The following is a 6,574-nucleotide window of genomic DNA, read 5'->3' as shown; positions in this document are numbered from 1 at the left end:
ACCTGGCTGGATGACCTTGGGCAAGCCGTAGCTCTGTCACAGCTGTTCTCCCAAGGGCAGTTCTGGGAAGAGCTCTCTCAGCCCTGCTTACCTCACAGGGTGTCTGTTGTGGGGAGGGGAAGAGAAAGGAGATTGCAAGCTGCTCTGAGTGAAGGGCGGGGTATAAATCCAGTCTCTTCTTCTCTTCTGGACTATGGTTACCATAGAAACTGTACCTGTATACCATACAGTCTGCCTTCCAAAGCCACCATTTTGTTCAGGAAAAATGATAGCTGTAGTCTGGAGGTCAGTGCTGTTGTAATTCCAAGACAACTCCGGGCACCACCTTGAGTTTGTTAACTCTAGCTCCATTGTGTTTAACACAAAGTCAGCCTTCGCTTTCAAAAATATGTGTTTTTGATCAAAAAGCTTTTAAAAATCTAAGTGCCAATCCTAAGTATGTGAGTGACCTTTATAATCCATTTTTATCTTCTTTTTTCCTCCAAAGAACTTAGTTTGGCAGATGTGTTTCTCTTCTATTTTCACAGCGTCCTTGTGAGGTAGGTTATGCTGACAGAGACTGGTTGGTGTCACCATGCTCTTAAACACTACAACAAACTGGCTCTCAAAGATTAGATATTCACAATTATAGCAACACGGTAATGATTTTGACAGCCCTTTGATGTCTGTAGATGGCATTAAGGAGTTGCTTTTTAATCCAAAGGTAAGAAGTAGAGCCCTGCATTTAGATCCGTGGACAATCTAGTCCAACATCCTGTCTTACACAGTGGCCAACCAGTCCCTCTGGAGGTCCAACTAAGAGGATACAGAGGCCAAGGCCTTCACAAGAACACAAGAGCCCTGCTGGATCAGACCAGTGAGGGTCCATCTAGTCCAGCATCTTGTCTCACACAGTGGCCAACCAGTCCCTCTTGAGTTCCAACAAAGAGGACACAGAGGCCAACGCCTTCACAAGAGCCCTGCTGGATCAGACCAGTGAGGGTCCATCTAGTCCAGCATCCTGTCTCACACACTGGCCAACCAGTTCCTCTGGAGGTCCAACAAAGGACACAGAGGCCAAGGCCTTCACAAGAACACAAGAGCCCTGCTGGGTCAGACCAGTGAGGGTCCATCTAATTCAGCATCCTGTCTCACACAGTGGCCAGCCAGTTCCTCTCGAGGGCCAACAATAGGGCATGCCTTCCCTTGATGTTGCCTCCTGGCGCTGGGATTCAGAGCTTTACTGCCTCCGAATGCAGAGGTTCCCTTTAGTCACCATGGCTAGTAGCCAGTTATAGAGAAAGAGGAGAGGAGAAGATTGGATTTATATCTTGCCCTTCACTCGAGTCTCAGAGCAGCTTACAAACTCCTTTCCCTTCCCCTCCCCACGACAGACACCCTGTGAGGTAGGCGGGGCTGAGAGAGCTCTTCCCAGAACTGCCCTTGGGAGAACAGCTCTTATCGGAACCACGGCTTGCCCAAGGTCATCCAGCCAGGTACAAGTGGAAGAGTGGGGGGATCAAACCCGCTTCTCCCAAATTAGAGTCTGCGCACTTAACCACAACACCAAACTGGCTCTCTACACCAAGTTACCCTCCATGAATCTGTCTAATCCCCTTCTACGCCCCTCTGGCAGCAAATTCCACGTTTTAATAACTCATTGTGTAAAGAAGTGTCTGCTTTGGTCTTCTCTTGAATCGACTGCCCATAGTTTTCTTGGATGCCCCTGAGTTCTATGATTTTGGGAGAGGGAGAAAAAGTCCTGTCAGCTCTCCCCACCCCATGCGTAATTTTATAAACCCTCTTAGTCTTCTCTTTTCTATACTGAAAAGCCCCCGACTCTTCAGCCTTTCCTCACAGGGAAGGTGTGCCAACCTCCCTGTCGTCTTGGTTGCCCTCCTCTGTACTTATTCCAGGTCTGCGATGTCCTTTTCAAGGTACAGTAACCAAAACCCCACTGCTGGACCTCCTGGCAGCACCTTGTACTTTTGGCCACTGTATGGCAGTGTTGGACTGGATGGGCCATTGGCGTGATCCAATATATAGTGTATATATAGTGTATCTAGATTTCAGTCAAGCATTTGACAAAGCTTCTCATGATATCCTTGAGGATAGGCTGGTTAAGTGTGGGCTGGATGGGGCAACCGTTGGATGGATTCATGGTCGGTTGGAAAATCGTACCCAACGAGTGCTCGTAAATGGCTCTGCGTCTACGTGGAGGGAAGTCTCGAGTGGAGTGCCGCGGGGCTCGGTCCTAGGCCCGGTGTTGTTCAATGTTTCTATAAATGACCCGGAGGAAGACATAGAGGGGATGCTTATCAAATTTGCAGATGACACGAAGCTGGGTGGCATTGCTAATTCTGAAGAATACAGAGTCAGGATTCAAAATGATCTAGATAGGCTGGAACAGTGGGCGGAGACAAATAAAATGAATTTCAATAGAGACACGTGCAAAGTCCTACACTTAGGTACAAAAAAATCAAAGGCACAGATATAGAATGGGAGGGACTTGGCTTGACAGCAGCACATGCGAAAAGGATCTGGGTGTTCTGGCTGATCACAAGCTAAACATGAGCCTGCAGTGCGATGTGGCTGTGAAGAAAGCTAATGCAATCTTAGGATGCATTCACAGAAGCTTTGTGTCCAGTTCAAGGGAGGTGGTCGTTCCGCTCTATTCTGCTATGGTCAGGCCTCACCTGGAGTACTGTGTCCAGTTTTGGGCACCACATTTTAGGAAGGATGTTGACAAGCTCGAGCGTGTCCAGAAGAGGGCAACCAGGATGGTGAGAGGGTTGGAATCCAAGTCTTATGAGGAAAGGCCAAAAGAGTTGGGTATGTTTAGTCTGGGAAAGAGAAGGCTTAGAGGGGACATGATTGCAGTCTTCAAGTATCTGAAGGGCTGTCACGTAGAAGATGGAGCAGATCTATTTCTCTCTTGCTCCAGATTGCAAGACTAGATCTAATGGATGGAAATTACAAGGGAGTCGATACCGGCTGAATATCAGGAGAAACGTCCTGTCAAAGTGGTTGAGCAATGGAACAGTCTGCCTCGGGAGGTGGTGGATGCTCCTTCGCTGGAAGTTTTCAAGCGGAGGCTGGACGACCATCTTTTGGGTATGTTGTAGGGCTATCTTTGGGCTGTGCTCCTGCAGAGTGCGGGGGGTTGGACTAGACGACCTGCAAGGTCCCTTCCAACTCTCACATTCTATGATTCTGTAATCCAACATTGGCTTCTCTCTTATGTTATGTTCTTAGACTCTGTTCTGCATTTCCCATTCCCTATGATCCTCCAGTCCTAATATTTCTTTAGCCAAGAAGCTATATGAAGCTGACTCAGATCTTTCTGTAATCTTGAATTACAAATGTTAGTGACATCATCTATATATGTTCTTCTTATGCATGGGTCAGTCTGTGGATACCTAACTCTGTAGATTGGGTTCACACTGACAGATAGATTTTTCTTTTTTTAGAGTTTTTTTTAAGTTTTAGGGTTTTGTTTTCAGACTTTCCTATAAACTTCAGAAAAGTCTGAAAACTAAGAAAAGTCACATTGGGTGGGGGTTTAAGCCACCCACCCTAAAAAACCAAAAACATTGCCTGTGCTTGCGTAGAGAACATAAGAACATAAGAGATGCCAATGTTGGATCAGGCCAAAGGCCCATCCAGTCCAACACTCTGTCACAAAGTGGCCAGAAATACCAGGTGCCATCAGGAGGTCCACCAGTGTGGCCAGGACATTAGAAGCCCTCCCACTGTTGACCTCCCCCCAAGCACCAAGATGACAGAGCATCACTTGCTCCAGGGTCCCTATCTATACCTTGTGGCTAATAGCCACTGATGTATTGTGAGAAAGGGAGAAAAGTTCCTCTTTCTCTACCTGCTCTTTCTCATGCATAATCTTATAAACCTCGATCATGTCCCCCCTCAGTCGTCGTTTCTCCAAGCTAAAGAGCCCTAAGCGCCTTAACCGTTCCTCATAGGGGAAGAGAGTCTCAGCGGTGATGTTGGGGGGGGGGAGCCACCGTGGGTGAGGCCAGGAACTGTGCTGGGCTCGCTGGCATCGGCTACAAGGGTGAAGGAGCTTTGAGGCAGGCCTGGCGACAGAGGTCTGGAGCCATGCTGGGCTTGCCAGCACCAATGCTGGGGGGCAGGAGCGAGGTGGCCCAGTGACGGAGGCTGGGAGCCCCACTGGACTTGTGACAGTGGGGCGGGGGGGCACGGTACTCATGGACCCCTTCCCCCTCTTAACTCATCGTCCACCCACCGATTCGAAAGCTTCGGTGAGTAGATAAAATGGGAACCACTCCTTAGAGAGGGTGGGCACGCTAATCTCCCTTGTGGGAGGGTGTTAGCTGACGGTCGGACGTCCTGGTCGAGGCTTGGAAGGTGAAAGAGCTTGTGGGCTACGAAAGAATCCCTGCAATGGATGTTCCGGCCAGGCGGTGGCAGTGTGGCGATTGACATATGGGTCCTGAAGCCTGGCCAACAAGCAAGCCGTGCGGAAAACGACGGAGCCAAGCCAGAAGACGTCTACACCAGGCAGTGATGGCGCGTGCAATTAAAAATGAATATATGTTGTCTTCCCTATCCCCTACAAACATTGTTAGTCCCTTGTCTATAATGAGTAACTACATCGCTTTGAGCCCACTGGGGAAAGCGATTAATAAATGGAAAGTATTATTATTATTAGTTTTAATTTGATTTAGCAACAGGCAGTGACAAGGGGAGGATTAAAGTTAAGAGGGAGAAGGGAGCGCCACAGGAGTATCACGGATCCCTACTTGTCCGTACATATCCACAAGATAATTGTTTCCTAACCAAAGACCTCTGTTTGATTTTCCCAGGCTGTTTTAGATGCAGCAGATTTTCTAGGGCACGCGAGTCAAACGGCAATTCTTCTCTCCTTCCTTCTGTATACAAGACCCACCATAACGACCAGCGTTTTACTTGTCAGCTTGACTGGCCCACCGTTGTAAATCCCACTCTGTCCAAACACTTGTGCCTGGGCTCACTGTATCCATCGGCAAAGACAGCTCCTGATATGGGTTGCTGGCATACCCTGGGAAGAATCCCCCCCCCCATTTTTTTATTTTCTAAAACCTACAAGAAAAACAGGGAAGGGGAGACTATAAACTATGGGAGAAAGTAAAGCTAAACCAGTAAAAACCCAAGAGATGGGGGGTCATATAATGCTTACAATAAAATAGCGTTGAATTTAAAAAAAGTAATTTGTTACATTGTGGGTGCTCCTTGGGAGGAAAGCGATGGCGAACCTAAACAGCATGATAAAAAGTAGAGACATCACCCTGCCAACAAAACTCCGCATGGTCAAAGCAATGGTATTCCCAGTAGTCATGTATGGCTGCGAGAGTTGGACTATAAGGAAGGCCGAGCGCCGAAGAATAGATTCTTTTGAACTATGGTGCTGGAGAAGACTCTTGAGAGTCCCTTGGACTGCAAGAAGATCAAATCAGTCAATCCTAAAAGAAATCAACCCTGACTGTTCCCTGGAAGGCCAGATAATGAAACTGAAGCTCAAATACTTTGGCCACCCAATGAGAAGGGAGCACTCGCTGGAGAAGACCCTGATGCTGGGAAAGATTGAAGGTCAAAGAAGACAGGGACGGCAAAGGATGAGATGGTTAGAAAGTGTCACAGATGCAACGAACATGAAATTGAGCCAACTTCAGAGGACAGCGGAAGACAGGAGGGCCTGGCGGGATCTGGCCCATGGGGTCGCGAAGAGTCGGACTCAACTGCGACTGAACAACAACAACAAAGGTGATCGTTAACATCACTTAAGTCCAGGTATTCTGGCTTAGTAAAGAACCATGCACAAGAACGGTTAGATAATAACAATCAAAAGTCAAACGTCAGAGAAAATTAGCATCTCATTTGCCTCTTCTTGCCCTCAATCGATATCCTTGCTTGGGGGCAGCCGCCCCACGTTCCGAATCTTCTCCAGTAAGTGCTTCATCATCACTCCCCTTTTTGCTCTTCTCATCCTCTTCTGTTGGATCCAATTTTTGCTGCAGAAACTCTTTTGCTTTCATAACAGAGTCAATCCCCCCCCCCCTCTTATCTTTACATTTGAAGAGTGTGCCTTCGGGTGCGATCCATTTGTAGGATATGTTGTTCTTTTGTAGAAACAACCTGGGAAGAATTTCGTCTTCCCACAGGACGTTCCTGGAAACAGGTAGAGGCTGACCACTTTTGTATGCTCTTTGGCAGTTTTGGGGGCCAGGGAAAGATACCCAAAATTGCTACATGTCAGGAAAGCAGTTTCCCTCTTCAGTTGAAAAAAAAAGGCAACAAAACAAACATTGATCAGGGTCTTGTATTTGCATACAAGGTCCTGCAATTCATGGGTAGATGTTGTGCTATTGTAAGAAACTGCTCCGTGTTAGGGGACACTTTCTTCCCCTCCCAGCCATATGTAGACAGGTTCCTCTAATGTCATACCTTGTTGCCTCTGCTTCTCTCCCCTCTCTTTATTGTTGTCCCTAAAATACAGGTCACAGATCTATCAGATCTCAAATCCCCCCTCACCTTTGCTAATGTTCTGCAAGGTACCTAGCAATGCTCCCGCTAAGCC

The sequence above is a fragment of the Gekko japonicus genome, unplaced genomic scaffold (genome assembly GCF_001447785.1).
Source record: "Gekko japonicus isolate JY-2015 unplaced genomic scaffold, Gekko_japonicus_V1.1 scaffold961, whole genome shotgun sequence".
NCBI classification, from domain to species: domain Eukaryota; kingdom Metazoa; phylum Chordata; class Lepidosauria; order Squamata; family Gekkonidae; genus Gekko; species Gekko japonicus.
Note: the sequence above shows the minus strand (reverse complement) of the source record.